Below are 17,751 nucleotides of genomic sequence, written 5' to 3'. Positions count from 1 at the left end.
TGCAAACTCCAAATTCTTCTGTTCAGGTTGAGAATAGCCATAGCTAGGGATGCAGCTCAGTTTCTTCATTTGCAAAATATTATATTTCTGGGAAATAAACTTGAGACCTGAGTGAGGAAGCACACCTGATAGCTTTTCTTCAGAAGATAATTGGTATGGATTTCAACTCAGAAGAGGACGCTAAGAACTCCCACCCACGGGGGTTACTGTTATTTGTATTCGAGGAAAGGACCCAATCTCTGGGATGCCTGAGCTATTTCTTGGTAGTACCCTACCAGTTTCTCACAGATATGTTGCTTGGAAGCCTAAACCAGGGAGCAGCAGGGAGTTTGATCCCAGCTGGTTCCCTCTCCACCAGCTTTGTCATAACATCAACAGAGTCCTGCCGTTTGCGACCACCTCGTGACCAGACAGTCCTACCTGCTGCATCTTCCTGGCCCAAAGGCACGTCCCCAGCCAGGTGTCCTTTTTAGCCTCGTATCCCGCTGTAGTGCTGCATGTTCTTTCATCATGCTTTTATTTCCCGTCTCTTTTCGATTGGATTCTTCTCACCACCTTTGAAGTGTGCTGAAGTCTCCCACTGAGAAGAGGAGTGGGAAGAGGGGAGACAACCGTATCACAACTGTACGTTCTTCTCGAACCATTACATTTTCTTCCCCCCCTTATAGAGTCTTCTAGAAAGACTATTTATACTTGTGGACTCTATTTCTCACTTCCCACCCGCTCCTCTGGTCGCTGTCAGGTTGGCTCCTGAGCCATCAACCAAACCAAATAGCTTATGCTGAGGTCCTTCCTCTTCCCCTGCCTTCCCAACAGTCATCTGTCCTGTTCACCATCCCTCCTGGGACCACTGTCTTTTCTTGGCTTCACTGACACAAGACTTTTCTGGTCTCCTCTGTCTTCTCTGACAGCTAATTTACTGTCATTTTTTGTAGCCTTATCTATTCTTCTCAAATGAATAAATATTAAAATACCCAAGGTTCAATCCTAGACACTCTTCTCTCCTATATTTTATTCATGCCAAAAACGTTTTCCCAGCCTAGATCTCTCCTCTGAGCTCCAGACCCACGTATCCACTTCCTACTTAACATTTCTACTTGGGAAGTCTCACAGATATTGAAAATATAACACATCCAAAACCAAACTTTTTTTTCCCCCAATTTTAGTGCTTGAAATTGAAGTATAGTTGATTTATAATGTTGTGCTAATTTCTGCTGTAGAGCAATGATTCAGTTTAAGATATATATATTCTTTTCCATTATGGTTTATCACAGGGTATTGAATATAGTTCCTGTGCTACATAGTAGGATAAACTTGTTGTTTATCCATTCTATATAGTTTGCATCTGCTCATCCCAAACTCCCAGTCCATCCCTGTCTTTGTCTTGGCAACCACAAGTCTATTCTCTCTTTCTGTGAATCTGTTTCTGTTTCATAGATAGGTTCATTTGTATCTTTTATATTTTTTCAGCTATACCACACAGCATGCAGAACTTCCCCAACCAGCTATCAAACCCATGGCCCCTGCATTAGAAGCATGGAGTCTTAACTGGACCAGTAGGGAAGTCCTTGTATCATATTTTAGTTTCCACATATAAGTGATATCATATGTCATTTGTCTTTCTCTTTCTGACTTACTTCACTTAGTATAATAATCCCTAGTTGCATCCATGTTGCAGCAAATGGCATTATTTCATTGTTTTTTTATGGCTGAGTAGTATTCCATTGTGTATATGTACCACATCTTCTTTATCCATTCCTCTGTAGATGGACATTTAGATTGTTTCCATGTCTTGGTTATTGTGAATCGTGCTGCTATGAACATAGGGGTGCATGCATGCTTTTGAATTATAGTTTTTAAACTCGATCTCCATCCCCAACTTCAAATCTCTTTGGTGTTCCCCATCTCACTAAAGAGTTAAGTAGGCCAGAACTTGGAGTCTCCAAGACCCTTCCCTCTGCCTTACCCTTCACATTCAATTTTGCCTCCTAAACCTCACCTGAATCCATATTCTTGTTCCTTGTTCCTCTCCCACTATCTGGAGCTGCCATCATCTCTTACCTAGATTGCTGCAAAAGCCTCTTTACTGGTCTATCTGCAGTCATTTTGACCTTCACCTCTTACAACGTATCCAGAGTGATTTCTTCATCTGATCTTTATGGCCACCACTGCCCAACCTGAAAATAGTTGAAATACTTGAATTTCTTTCCATTATTTTAGGACACAATATTCTTAACATGCCGTGCACCTATCCAGCTTTATCTGAAACCATGCCCCACCATGCTTTCTGCACACCAGGGACTCTGGCCTTCTTTCACTTCCTTTTACTTGTTATGTTTCCCTTTCTCAATAACTTTTTGCCCAGAATGCTCTTCACCCCTCTTCAACATGTAAATTCCCCCCTTTCTTCAAATCTTTCTCAGTTGTGGCTTCCCCAGAGCTGTCTTCCCTGACCTCTATATCCAGGGCAAATCTCTACCATATGACACGGGGTACTTCTTCATATCGTGATCATGGCTGTAATTTTATATTTATTGTGATTATTTGGTTCAAATAAATTTCTCACTGACTGTAGACTCCATTAGGGTAGGGACTGTGCCTGGTTTTCTGTGCCTAGAACCAGCACAGAGCTCAGTATATACAATACACAGAAGGTGCTTGGTAAATATGTTTGTTGAATAGATGAAAGAATGAATGAACATGGACTTAGGTTTTCTGTGATTTCTTTGGCTCCCTCTTTTTTTGGCTATTCACCCATGCCTTATCCTTTGTCTAGTCATTGGAAACTCAATCATGACTTTGGTTTACATGTCCAGTGCTACTGCTGGGCCTTCTTCCTATATTGGTAAGGAAACGCATGAGATTCTGCATAACTTTTGGACAGCGTCCTCCTGTGGACACTTCCTCTCATGCAATAATTTTATTATTATCAGGATTCTGTTCAGAACTTCAGGCTTAGATAATAAGAGAGAGCCATCTGAGTTGGGGGTGGAGTAGAGAATCTCCCACCTAGAATAATAAAATCATGGAGTTGAAAGAAACCTTTGGTCATCATTTAATTTCTCAAGTGAAGCAGACATTCTTTCTGTACCACTCCTGGCAGATGCTGGTTAGTGACTAAGTTGTGTCTGATTCTTTTGCGACCCCATGGACTGTAACCTGCCAGGCTCCTCTGTCCATGGGATTTCCCAGGCAAGAATACTGGAGTGGGTTGCCATTTCCTTCTCCAGGGGATCTTCTTGATCCCAGGATTGAATCCGCATCTCCTGCATTGGCAGGTAGGTTCTTTACTATTGAGCCACCAGGGAAGCCCGTCCTGGCAGACACTAGTAGCTAATGTTTATTGAGCACAGGCCTGTTACTGTCTTAAGAACATTGATATGGATGAACCTATTGAATCCTTCACAACCATATGGTAAGTACAGTTACTGTAATACATCTTTTGTGGATGGAGAAGTGCTGTACTACCTTTGTAGTTAGCCAGTGTTTATGTGGACACTTCCAGAAACGGGAATTCACTCCACTATGAACTGGATACTAGTTATTTCCCCTAGTTCCAGCCTCTATTGTATAGAATAGCCTGCTCCAACTTCCGGCAGCCCGCCAGGCTCCCCCGTCCCTGGGATTCTCCAGACAGTCATTAGAATATTTTCAAATAGTAAGAATAATTTTTTTTTGTATTCATAAAAATAACATATTCTTGTTGTAGAAAATTTGGAAAAGTTCAGAAGACTATAGAAAATAAGAATCTTTGACAACCAAGGAGAAAATAAATGTTAACTGCCCAGAAACCATTAGCTTTTTGTTGTTGTTTTTAACATCTATATTTCATTAAGGGCCCATATAAAATCTCTGGCCAGTCAAGACACCTAGTTCTCTGTTCGATGACCTTTCAACAAGCCAGATTTTTTTCTTTGCATGAAATTCTAAATGTGAAATTTTACATTTATCCCTTATAAACTATATTTTGCTTATTTTGATTTTTTCTTCCATGCTACTGAAACTTTAAAATCTAGATTCTGCTACCTAGTATGTTAGCCTTCCAGCTTTGTGTACTACATGATTTTGATAACAGAACTTTCCAAATGTTTATTCTGCTGCTGCTGCTGCTAAGTCACTTCAGTCGTGTCCGACTCTGTGTGACCCCACAGACGGCAGCCCGCCAGGCTCCCCTGTCCCTGGGATTCTCCAGGCAAGAACCCTGGAGTGGGTTGCCATTTCCTTCTCCAATGCATGAAAGTGAAAAGTGAAAGCGAAGCCGCTCAGTTGTGTCCCACTCGCAGCGACCCCAGGGACTGCAGCCTATCAGGCTCCTGCGTCCATGGGATTTTCCAGGCAAGAGAACTGGAGTGGGTTGTCATTGCCTTCTCCTAATGTTTATTCTAGACATTGATAAAATGTTGAGCAGAAAAGAGCTCTGTGATACTCTATTAGGGCCCTCCCTCCAGGCTCACATGCATCCTTTCATCAATCATTTAGTACGGCCGCTCAAGAAAATACAAATCAGTGATCACGTCTCAATTTCTAAGTGCTCACAAATCATCATTTAAATACTCCATTCTAGAACTTTCCTGGAAATCCTTCCATGTCAATCTGTTACATCAGACTTTTCCCTGCAGTGGAAGGGGCTGTGTGTAGATAAACTGGCCCTGATTAACATTTAATGGGGCTGAAGAAAGGATCCCACGGGTGTACATTGTCTTATTCTTATTACTTCAGGAGATCAGCGTCCTGTCAACATACAGGAAACTGGAAAGCTGCAGTCTAATAATACAGCCACTGACAGGAAGATTGTTGTTTAGATGGCCCTTCCAGATTTCTCAATTGAATAATCTTGGTGAAGAATGACTGTTTCATATTCTTTTTTCTTTTTATGACTTGGATCAACTTTCAAGGCTACTTGACTTTATGTAGTAGATGGGTATGCTTCCGTGTTGCATATAAATTCTTTTTTTGGAAGTCAATTCTACCTAAAATGTACTACTGTAGGAGTTTCCTTTTTAAGACCATCCTGACATGAGACGTTTTATGAAGTCAAGTATCCTTCAGTGATTTATCTCTTTGAATTTTAAAAATCAGAGTTGCTTAAAGCAAAGCAAAATGATACTGCATATTTCTTTGCTTTTGGAAACGTTGGGTAACATTATGTTTTGTGACTGTCATTCTGAGCAAACAGAATTGGTAAGATCTTGGGACTGCCAGGCAGCCAGTTAACGAGGAAAACCCGTCTCCACCCAAAGTCACATTCTCCCCTCACCATTCCCTGGTGCACTCCTACTGATGGAAGATTGCTTCTTTTGATCTCCCTGATGGGTATTTTTCTCAATTTTCAACTGTTTTCATCAATAACTCAAAGAAAATTCTATTGACGCATCTTCTCTGAGTCCTTCTGTCACTCAGCTGCAGGGGGTGGGGCTGGTGGTCCGGGGGCGACTCCAGTCAGGGGTCTGTGTCTCTGGTTCTCTTGGGCGGGAGCTGTGTGGAGGCCAGAGTCTCCACTTGTTCACCTCTATGTCTCCATAGTACTAGCCAGAGCCTCCCGGGAAATGGTGTTATGTGCATTGACTCAGTGGTGACTCCTAAACTTGAACTAGATGGGGAAACAGTGGAAACAGTGTCAGACTTTATTTTGGGGGCCTCCAAAATCACTGCAGATGGTGATTGAAGCCATGAAACTAAAAGATGCTTACTTCTTGGAAGGAAAGTTATGACCCACCTAGATAGCATATTAAAAAGCAGAGACATTACTTTGCCAAAAAAAGGTCCGTCCAGTCAAGGCTATGGTTTTTCCAGTGGTGATGTATGGATGTGAGAGTTTGACTGTGAGGAAAGCTGAGCGCCAAAGAATTGATGCTTTTGAACTGTGGTGTTAGAGAAGACTCTTGAGAGTCCCTTGGACTGCAAGGAGATCCAACCAGTCCATCCTAAAGGAGATCAGTCCTGGGTGTTCATTGGAAGGACTGATGTTGAAGCTGAAACTCTAATATGTCGGCCACCTCATGTGAAGAGTTAATTCATTGGAAAAGACCCTGATGCTGGGAGGGATTGGGGGCAGGAGGAGAAGGGGACGGCAGAGGATGAGATGGCTGGATGGCATCACCGACTCGAAGGACATGAATTTGGGTAAACTCCGGGATTTGGTGATGGACAGGGAGGCCTGGTGTGCTGCAGTTCATGGGATTGCAAAGAGTCAGACACGACTGAGCAACTGAACTAAACTGAACTGAAACTTGAACTGGAACCAGCTCCTGGGATACCATGGGGTCCACCCTGTTGTCACCAAGGGAACCATGATGGTTTAGACTGGCTTCTCCTTTCTGAGATTGCCCTTCCCTGAACTCCTGAAATATTCTGAGACTCACTGGCCCTTAACCAAACTTCCTCCTCCCCCCCTTTTGTTTGTGTATGTGTGTGCAAGTATGTATATATTATTTGTATACATCAGAGTCTTGTCTAGGTTTCTGTGTATTATGTCTCCAGGTTAGGTACTGTGCCTTAATCCTAATCCCAACCCTTAACCCTAATCCTCAGTTTGGTTCAGTCACTCAGTTGTGTCCAACTCTGTGGCCCCATGGACTGCAGCACGCAGCACGCCAGGCTTCTCTGTCCATCATCAACTTCCAGAGCGTGCTCAAACTCATGTCCATTGAGTTGGTGATGCCATTCAACCACCTCATCTTTGTCATCCTCTTCTCCTGTCTTCAGTCTTTCCCAGCATCAGGGTCTTTTCCAATGAGTCAGTTCTTTGCATCAGATGGCCAAAGTATTGGAGCTTCAACTTCAATCCTAATCCTAACTGCTAACTAATGCTGATTTTGATCCTGACCCTAAGTCTTAAATCCCAGACTCCAAGGTCCCTACTCAATAGTCAATCTTTAATAAATATTTGCTTTTTATTATGAATATTACTTTGATCTTAACATCACTAAAATCACTAGAAACTGCCATGCATTTTCTATACTGTATTATTCAATGAGAATTATAGTTAAGAATGAGCATCTACTCCATTGAAAGAGCAGGAGATTAAAATACCTTCAGTATAAAATTTCAGGTTTAGTATGTAACTCAACATCTTATTGTTATGAAAGTTAATCTACATGGAGGATTTCAGTTAACCTTATCAGTTAATTGGAATAGCCTCTTGATCATGATCACACCGTTTGCCAGTAAAGCGTGTTTACTTTAATGTGTGGTCTCTTCCTAGTTTCTATCCTGTCGTCATGCTGATTTCATAGGATAATTTACAGATAGCTTTAAACAAAATAATATAAATGAATCGATTAATTTAGCCAGAACCACTTATATCCCACTTTTAGTTTCATGACCAGCTACCTAATTTGAGGGACCCAGTGCGAGATAAATATGTGGGGTTCCTTGTTATTAAGAATTTCAAGATGGCGACAGCAGAGCAGTAAGCCCAGTGCACGCCCATGGAACTGGCCCTCTGCACTTTTCACATGGGGCACTCAGGTCTAGAGAGGCTTAGCAAGATCCTGCCAGGTCCCAGCTGACAGGTGCTGGCCAGGTAGTTAGAACTTGGCCGCTGGACATTTGGTGACTGCTCCCACTGCTTGGTTTCCCATTCCTGGGCTTCTCCCACTACCCAGCATCATCACAGTGGGGAGCTGGGTTACATCCTCAGTGCTGGTATCTGGACTTTCTGCTTTTACCACTTTCTTGGGTTGTTCCAACCCTTTGTCTGATTTCTTTCCTAATGCCGCACCTGAACTGCTTTGCCTACAGCATCTCCTCATGGTTAGCATGATCTCTTCCATTGGTTTACTTGAAAATTCAGAGGAGATTTATGAGGTGCTGGTGGAAAGAAAGCTGATTAGAGGCATTTTGCAGATTGAATTGCTTTCCTTGGCTCTCAGAAGAAGTGGTGCGTTTCTTCAGCGAGTTTCTCCCTGCTTCCCTCATCTCAGCATACACTCATTCCTAAGAGCAAGTAGAGATGTCTTGGCCAAAATTGCCTCAAGATAGGCTCCTGAATATGCTGGATATTAATAAAGAGAGGGTAAGAAATTCCATCAGTCCCTGGAAATCAATTCCCAATCTCCAGTTCTATCTGAATTCAGCTCTCCATTTGAATAGCCATGTCTGTTGTTTGCCAGAATTCCATGGACTTGAGAATGTGATAAAGAATTTCATTTCCTTGTTTCTCCCCAGAGGGACTGCCCAGTCGGTGGCTGTAGGAATTCAGACCCCTTTATTGTGCCAAACTCCCCCAAGCTGCAGACAGTGCATTAACTTCGGAATGTGGCCAAGCCAGTCCCTTTGAGAAGGGAGCTTAGCTGCCCTGAGCTGGCATCTGTGCTGACACAGCCTTGAATCTAGCCCACAGGCTGGGTTTTGAGTTTATTAGTAAAATTTAAGTGAGCCTAAATAAACTCTTGATTCAATAAAATAAAAAATAGCCAGTTTAAAGAAAATCAGGGTGGAGTAGGGGAGGGATGGGAATTTCACATTATCTCCTCATAACAGAAAATGAACCAGGTTCAGGGAGGTTTTAAGAAAATCGAATTACGGAACTTTCCAGGAGGCCATGGAGGCCTACAAGCAGGTCCAAAGGGGACCCCTGAGGCTGAAAGGCGTCGCAGAGCTCGGAGTGACTAAGCGGAAGAAGAAAAAGACAAAGACAAGGCGAAACTCCTGGAAGCGATGGGAACGAGCAAAAAGAATGAGGAGGAGAAGCGCCGTGGACTGAACAAGCGGACACCGGCCCAAGCGGCATTCGAGAAGATGCAGAAGTGGCAAATGGAAAGGATCCTGAAGAAAGCATCCAAAACCCACAAGCAGAGAGTAGAGGACTTCAACAGACACCTGGACATGCTCACGGGAGCACTACGACATTCCCAAAGTCAGCTGGACCAAGTAGCAGGCCCACCCCGGGTACCGAGTGGCATCGAGGAGGAGCAGAAGGCAACGTCGCGGTTATGTTTGGGGCCTTGGTATTTTCTAGAAACATTCTTGTGCACACATCCTTGTGTCTTCTGCTGAGACACTGCTTTTCAAAGCTGTGTGTCCTCATTCTGGAACTTGATTAAAGTAAGACTGTCCTTTTAAAAAAATAAAAATAAAAAAAATTAAAAATCGAATTAAAATTATTTATATAATTTCACATCCCCCCCCCACCCCCAAACTTTTAGATGGACTCAAAGCCCAAGTCAAAGCCATCGATTTGATGCTGGCTCCACAATGTCAATAGGCAACATTCCTGAGAGCCCTTCTTGCTGACCGGGAACACCCTGGGGAAATATGCAGCAAATGGAAGACATAGTGGGGTCCTTAAGGAACTTTTCTATAAGGGGGTAGGTAAAATAAAGACACAAATCAAACGAACACCTTAATATTGGTATAAAACAAGCTACTAAGGACCAAATGCAAAATACAGACATGCTTCTTGTGGCAGTGAGGAGCAAAATGCAAGAATCAGGTCAGTGAACCAGGGAGGGCTTCCTGTAGGAGACACCATTCAAAGCAGAATTTTGAAGGTGGTCTGGGTGAAGGGAAGTGCCAAGGGAAAGAGGGAGGGTAATCTCTCTGGGACCTGAGATGATGCTTTGGATCATCTAGATGACAAACCTGCCTTTTCCCTTCATTATTGTACTTTATCCATCACATGTTATTTTTGCTCTGTTCTAAATGATTCAGACTGCTCTGTCTGGATAGATCTGATCTCCAAGGTTTCCTTGATTGAATGTGCAGGTATTTGTAGTTAGACCTTAAAGTGCACACAGAGTGGGGATGTATAATGTGAAACCTTAATTCTGGATAAAAATGCCAAGATGTGAGCTATGCTGCTTCCCTTTAGTAATTACTCATTTCTGACAAAAAAAAAAAAAAAAAGTGGGAGGCTTAATTCACCCCCAGGGCAATTTAAAAACACTCTTGCTGGTTAATTCACTCCCAACCCTGTTCCCCAAACGGTTTTTCGGCTTTCTCTTTTCAGTCCTTATTTTAGAAGGTATATCTTTCTTTCTGATTCATGACTATGTAATCATTTAGTTAGTTAATCTGGATAAAATTAACACTTTCCTCTGAAGCAAATATACTTTGTTCTCCTTGGGAATATCATACATAGAGAAGAACTATAGATTACTTGTTATAAATGCAAGCAAGTTACATATGCATTCCCTGCGTATCACAATCAGCACCGTCTCCATAAGTGAGCAAAAGACTTTCTCCATCAAATAACAGGCATCAATTAAAGCAGGAATTTAGATCCTCATTCACAGGATTATAAATTATTAAGCTTCACAGATCTGATCAACAATAGGGGCTAGAGGAGACCTCCTCTTGCTTCATAGAATCTGATTGCTTCTGCTCAGTATCATCTTTCTAAGAGGATTTAAAATCTGGTTTCAAACAGCTGTCAGAATGATTCTCCCCTTTCTTAAGGCATTCATTAGAAAATAAAATCAGATATAATTAACAAACAAACCAACCTATCTGCCTGCTGTTCTGACTTGTTATAATAAGTGTTATTTCTACTTACAAACAGTTTCCTGTCAGCATCCTGCTGTTTCTTTAATAAGACTTCTGCACTGGAGAAGAAAAAAAAGCTTGGCATTAAAATTAAGCCCTGACTTGTCGTCACTTCTCTTCCTGTTCATCTGTGTTCAGATCCAATTTTCTTGGAGGCTAAAAGGAACTAAATATGTCAAAACCATCACTGAGAGAGAGAAGGGACCTCTCTGCTCCCAGAGTTGGCTGAAAGATGAGGCTGTCTTTAGACTCATGAGAAACACTCTCTTCTCTCCCTGCTGGACTTGGGTGACCCTTGTGGCTTACCAAAGGACTGGAAAATCTATTCAGGTTCCCGGGGTTGGTCTCCCAGCTGATGACGATGTTCTGGTACCCTTGAGCCAGTTCCAGAGGTTCGTGTGAGTGGGCATTCCAAAGAGAACTTTGATCCCAAAGTTGGCCTCTGGGTTGGTAAGGATGGGAGACACTGCATGAGAATAATTGGGGTAGGTATTGCTGAGGTGGCAAATACAGCAACGCATATAATGCTATGTGATCAAAAGTTAGGGGATTATGGTCTCCCTCCTTTGTATTTTTTAAATTAATCTTTTAAATATTGTGGAAAACTTCAAACATACAAAAGAAAGTAAAATAGAATAGTAAACTCCCATAAACCCATCACCCATTTTCAGTAATTATTTACTCATGTTTTTGACACCCCCACCAACTTCCCCTTTCTGTACTGTTTGAGAAACCAATTCAAGACACTGTATCATTTAATTTATAAATAGTTTGGTTTGTGTCTCTTAAAAAAAGACTCCTTTAAAAACTACAACTATAATCCCATTAGCACACCTAAAATAATGAATAATTAATTCCTTCATATAATCAAATATCCAGTGTTTAAAATTCCAGTTGTCTCATAAACAAATGTTTGAAAAATAATTTCTTTGATCCAGATTCAAGTGAAGTCCCACAATTTGATTGGTTGATATGTTTCTTTCTATCTTTTTAATGAACTGTTTATTTTGGAATAATTGTTCCGCTGCTGCTGCTGAGTCGCTTCAGTTGTGTCCGACTCTGTGCAACCCCACAGACGGCAGCCCACCAGGCTCCTCCATCCCTGGGATTCTCCAGGCAAGAATACTGGAGTGGGTTGCCAAGTTCTTCTCCGGGAATAGCTGTAGAGTTCCAGAAAAGTTGCAAACAAAATATAGAGAGTTCCTGCAAGCCCTTCACCCAATTTCCCCTAATGTTAACATCTTATGTACTGATGGTGTACTTGTCAATGCTGAAAGATTAATATTGTGACATTACTATGAACTAACCTACTAGCTTTATTCAGACTTCACTAGTTTTTCCCTTAATGCTCCCTTTCCAGGATCCATTTCAGGACTCTACAATACATCTAGGCATTGTGATTCCTTACACTTCTCTGATTTCTGACAGTTTCTCAGTCTTGCTTACCTTGGTATGATCAGGTATTTAGTAGAAGGGCCCTCTGTTTGGATTTGTCTAATGTTTTCTCAGGATCAGACTGGAGTTATGGGTTTGGGGAAAGAATATCACAGAGGGTAAGGGGTTCCTCTCATGGGAATTATATCAGGGGGTACATATCATTATGACCTTAAGTCTTTAAAAACTCTCTTTAGTCCATCTCACTCTATACCATTGCAAGTTACCTGTGGAAGAATCTCCAGACATTTGTTTTCTTTTTTATTATATAGGGGCCATGGCCATTTTTAGGCTGAGTAATGGAGGTCTCTGCTTCAACCCCAGGCTGCTTTCCAAACAGTTGCCATCTCAACACTTCCTGTTCATTTGTATCCCATAACATCACCAGACAAGGTTAAATAAAATTCTCAGTTACACTGTGGCTGCATGTCAGCCTTTGATGTTAAGTAGATGCTGGAGAGACAGTCTGAGAAAAAGACATTCTTCATAGGAAACACATTTTAAAAATTCCTTGAAGGCTACTAGTGCATGTGTCATTGGAATATTTCAATGAGAACACACACATACACACACACTCACACCGTGAAGAGGTATACAAATATATTACTGTTATTGGAAAAAGAAGAAATAGAGCAGGACTTCAGAGCATTCTTATAACAGACAGCCACTAGGTGATGATTAAAATCTTCTGGTTGACATTGGCTCTGGCTGACCAGAGTCCTTCAGTTTTCACAGGCAGGATGGATGCTAGCACAAGTGGACGAAGAGAAAAGAGAACAATCTTTTCTCTGTTGAACACAGTGCTTTACATTTTACCTTGGTCTTTGCCTTACCTTGCTGTGTTACTTAACGTCATTGTTGAAATACTTGAAGGTAAAGTGTGAAGTATTGCCTTTCCTGGGATGAAAAATGTCAGAAGGCTGAGAGAGTTCCCGTGACCTGCTCAGATGGCGAGTTATGGATGGAAATGAGATTAGAAAACAGGTGTTCTTCCCCTGCAGGCTGTTGTCAGATAGATTCAGGGAAACAGCATCCAGGATCAAATTTTGAGGACTTTTTGCTTTTGGTATCAGACATCTCAGGATGAGTAATTAAAATTAGAATTTAAAGTTATAACCCCAAGTTTCTCATAATGAACCATCCAAATATTGGTTTAAGGTATCAGCTTTGTGCTCTAAATCCAGCTGAGTGTTGCCATATTGATAGATAAGTCCCATAGTAAGCCTAGGTGGGTGGGGGACACACCCCTTTCTGCCCTGACTAATCAAGTTCAGGCAACAGCTCTGATCCTTCCAGTGCAGGGTCACGGTCAGGAAGACCAACAGCTGACAGTGTTATTGGAGGTGTCTTTAGGTTCTGAGCTTCCTAAGGGCAGGGTCACATTCAGAGTCCAGATAGCTTGGCTTCATGGGAGCAGAATGATACTTCTGAATCCATCCCTTGGTAGTTTCCATTGGGCTCCCATCCTTAATGTGAAAGGAGTAATTGCCAGTCACAGAACGCAAGGGGCTGGTGAGATACAGGAGTGATTCACCAATACCCTTCAGAGGAAAAAGAAAACCAGCACTTAAACACATTTTAACACCTCGGATATAATTTCCACCTTCGGTAATGATAACGCTGACACCAGAGTGCTATTGGAATGGGGTCCCCTTGGTAACAGAGGAGCAAGTATAAAATGTGTGAAAAGCTCAGCCTAATGCAAGTGCCTTTAATATCACTTTGGTTTCACAAGTAGGGTTCTGTAGCTCTTTATCTTACTTGGTCCAGGGGCAATGAGTTTAATGATGTTTCACACTGAGTGTTCCTCAACCTTGGTGAGGTATTTCAAGAAAACTCTAGTTGGGCTTCTGGATTCTTGGACCATTAATCATTTTAACGGTGACAATAAAAGCTGGAGGAACTCCAATCTCAGCAAGGGTTTTCAAGAGGCAGTATAATAATGAGGCTTGTGGAGCTCTGGGTGTTAGGGCCTCTGGGTTTGCTCTGTCTCTGGCTGGCTCTGTGTCCTTGATCTTACACTTAACCTCACCGGATTCCAGTGGAATGTGCAGATATAACTCTCCTTGACCTGCCTAAGAGGTATGTTTTGAGAAACAGCTGAATAGGTATATAAAAGGTGGGGGAAGTCTGAAAGGAAGAAACAAGGAGAAAAAATTACATTTTGGAAACAGAAATTGCTTAATAACAAGCAGTGACAGAATGCCTGCACATTGGAGTTTTGTAGTCAGAGTGAAGATTTACTTGGCATTTTGGATTTGTTTTTTCAGCGAGCAGAGGCTATTTGGGGGAGTTGAGAGAAAGGAGAAAAAGGAAAGAAAGTTAAAATGTCAGGAATATTCTAGGTATATAATCTACTAAAATTCTATGGATGGACAACTCTTTCTATTTATATAAAAAAGATCTTCCGATGATGATTATTCAACCACGTCTGTTTTCCACATTGTTTCATAATTTGAGGTTCCTTTTCCCACTCCACACCCCCAGCAATTGTCTAAAGCTCAAAAAGCAAAATCGTTTTGAATGTTGGCCCTTTGGGGCCTTAGAACAATGGCTGACCTAATTTTTTCCACAAGTCCTATTACTGAGCTTGGGTGTCTCACCTTTTTAGCCTTCCAAACACTGGCTTATCTTAGGGACCTTATGAAACACTGTGCCTAAGAATAACCTGGTAGTTTAAAAACAAATAGACTAAGCCCTGTGTGAACCTCCCATGAAGGGCAGTTCTAAGTCCATCTTAAAAGCTTGAGCTTGGATCAGAGTTGGTAGTATTATTTGGGGGTCACCTACTGAATTTAGTTTTCTCTCCACTCCCTTTTGTCAAGGTCTTGCTTCTTCTGAATTTTCTCCCAGTTTCAGAGGATGCCTGGGTCATGGCAGAATGTGGACAGTCTGGTGAATGTGGCCAGAGGACATGACTCTCCCTTCAGATCCCGGAACTGAAGGCTCCTGGCTGATGAGGAGGACAACCAACCTCCAGCAGCTGGTGGTGCCAAAGTTGCTTCTACCACCCATAGACCAAACCCAGATCTAGCTGGGCTCAGGGGATCACACATGGGCAGTGACTTAACCACTGCTTCGCTCAGTGTTCCTTGTTCTAGTGCCCTTGAAGACAATGTCTCTGACTAGCCCTGGCTTGTCCCACCGAGGGGACAATATGAGGACTCGAGAAACTTACTTGGTCATAATTCTGTCACTAAATAAAGGCCTGTGTGTGCTGCCATCCATCAACTTAGTAGGTATCTTTGTTCCTATTCCTCTGCAGGGCTCATGCTCACTCACAGGGCACTTTTCCTGGGTGGTCCAACTTTCTAGAAGATTCATTGGTGCCATCTTATTCCCATCTTGAGCAGGTTGTAAAGATTCCCTCTGGGTTATTTGCATGCTGAGGGAGTGGCCTGGAGTGAGAAGAGAGCCCTGGGCTGAGGGTCAAGAGACCGGGGTTCTGGGCCTAGATATGCCACCTGCTTCGTGACCTAGGAAATGCCCTTTACGTTCTGAGGATATTATTGTTCTTGCCTATGAATTGAGGTTTATTAGACTAAGATCATCTCTAAAAGCCTAAGCGAAAGTATTAGTTGCTCAGTCATATCCAGCTCTTTGTGACCCCATGGACTAGCCCGACAGGCTCCTCTGTCCACAGAGTTCTCCAGGTAAGAATGCTGGAGTGGGTTGCCATTCCCTTCTCCAGGGGATTTCCCAACCCAGGAGTCGAACTCTGGTCTCCTGCATTCCAGGTGGATTCTTTACTATCTGAGCTGCTGGGGAAGCCCCTAAAAGCCTGTGCTGTCATAAATATAAAATACATTTGGTGCGAAAGACTCACAAAATTTATACCATTCTGGTCATATGCTGTATATCTATGTGTATAAGTGCCAATAGATCAGAGAGAAAAGAAAGAAATTGGTGAAAGAAACTTATCTAACTATTCTCACCTCTATTAAAACATGGAAGTCAATTATTATTATTATTTTTAAAATACTTATTTATTTGACTGTGCTGGGTCTTAGTTGCAGCACATGAACTCTTAGCTGTGACGTGTCGAAACTGGTTCCCTGACCAGGCATGGAACCTGGGCCACCTGCACTGGGAGCAGAGAGTCTTAGCCACTGGACCGCCAGGGAAGTCCCAGAAGTCAATTATTTTTAATGGAACTTTGCCTACTCAGTATATTGTAAGGAAGGCAAACTCTTTGTGTGTTGGGTTCAGGTTTCTGAAGACTACTGGTGGCCATTTTATCACCTATAAGTGATATCAAGACTAAAACTTGTACGTCCTAACCATGGTGCTTTGTAAGCCATTGGCTATTATTAAATAATAGTGGCAATTTACTAAAATCCTCTCTTTCTGAAAATCAGTTATGCAAAACTGTTATTTACTTATGAGTTTAAGATAGATAAAGAGATGGAAATACTGCCTTAAAGCAGACGGAGTGTGGGCAGATGCTGGCCAAGATTGCCTTCCACTCCCCTCACAGGCTCTGGGGCAGAGGCAGGCGATTGTGTTAAATCATGCAAAACGCAGTGGCAGTTGGGTGAGACATGCAAAATGGATTGAAAGCAGAGATCTTATTTGTCAGTACCGATTCCAAACCTGAAGGCTGCAGAGATAAAGAATAAGGATTAACTCTTAGAATATGCTACCTGCTTGAAAAAGAAATTTTTCCCAAAAGCCCAACACACACATTTCAGCTGTCTACAATTTTCCAATTAGTATTAACTTATTAATTAGTAAAGCATGAGTGAGTTGGAATTTTCAGCCCACCGACTGTGCAGATCTTTATAAATGTCCTGTAATCTCATCAGAAGGTCCCAGATTACCTACTCTTTTGCTTTAATTAGAAAACAGGCAAATCAGGACAAGGATATAAAATTGACTTTTTCTCTTTTACTAATTCTGTCACCTGAAACAATTTACTTAGTCTGTTTGGACCTCAGTTTAAGTAACTCGACTGTTACAAGTTTACGTTAGGGGACTTCCCCAGTGGTCAGGTGGTTGAGAATCTACCTCCCAATGCAGGGTATATGGTGAATTGTAAGCTATTGACTTGTAACCAGTTTCCTGGTTAGGAATCTAAGATCCCGCATTCCATGGGGCAGCCAAGCCAGTGCACCTCAACTAGAGAAACACATGCATGTAATGAAGAATGAAGATCCAGCACTTCATGGAAATCCTGGTCTGGGTCTCCATCTCACTTCTCTGGAACTCCCTTACTCCCAGACCTTTATCCTGAAAAAAATTGTTTCCTGACTAGGATACTAGCTCTCAGGTTCACTTAAAATGAAACCCTGGGCCAAAAAAGAAAGAGCCAAAAGAAAGAAAGAAAAAAATTTATCTGTAAAAATGTCCAAACTGTATCAGTAAGTGGGAAAAGCAGATGGTATATTATTTATTTATGTATTATCTTTGCCACAGAAACAATGAACCCCCCAAATGGCAGTGGTTCATGATACTAATTCATTCCTCTTTCATGTTGTTAGTGGCTACAGTCAGCTGCATTTCAGTTCCTTGGTCTTACCCTGGGACCTAAACTGAAGAAGCAGTCTTCTACCCAGAGCAGAGGGAAAGTGTAGGAGAGCTCACAGAAACATACAGTGGCTCTAAAACTTCTGCTCAGTTGTGGAGTGTAAGAAAGCAACATGTTCGGGATTATGATGGGGTGAGTATATATACTATTTCCTTGGAAGACACTGCAAGTCATTTGATAACTGATTAATTGCCTCCAGGAATTATTTCTCAGGAAATGGGAATGAATAGTTAGGGGTGATAATATATCATAATATATTTATCTGTAAATAGAGATATGCATATAAAAAGTCCAAAACATTA

The 17,751-nt window shown here is 41.9% G+C and overlaps 1 pseudogene; it reads left to right on the top strand.

Annotated features, from left to right (window-relative positions):
- Positions 1–8,537: 8,537 nt before the first annotated feature.
- On the top strand, positions 8,538–9,059 carry LOC133065588 (protein FAM32A-like; annotated as a pseudogene).
- Positions 9,060–17,751: the final 8,692 nt, after the last annotated feature.

The sequence above is a fragment of the Dama dama genome, chromosome 11 (genome assembly GCF_033118175.1).
Source record: "Dama dama isolate Ldn47 chromosome 11, ASM3311817v1, whole genome shotgun sequence".
In the NCBI taxonomy this organism is placed as follows: domain Eukaryota; kingdom Metazoa; phylum Chordata; class Mammalia; order Artiodactyla; family Cervidae; genus Dama; species Dama dama.
The sequence above is the reverse complement of the archived record's forward strand: the minus strand, read 5'-3'. Positions and strand labels throughout refer to the sequence as shown.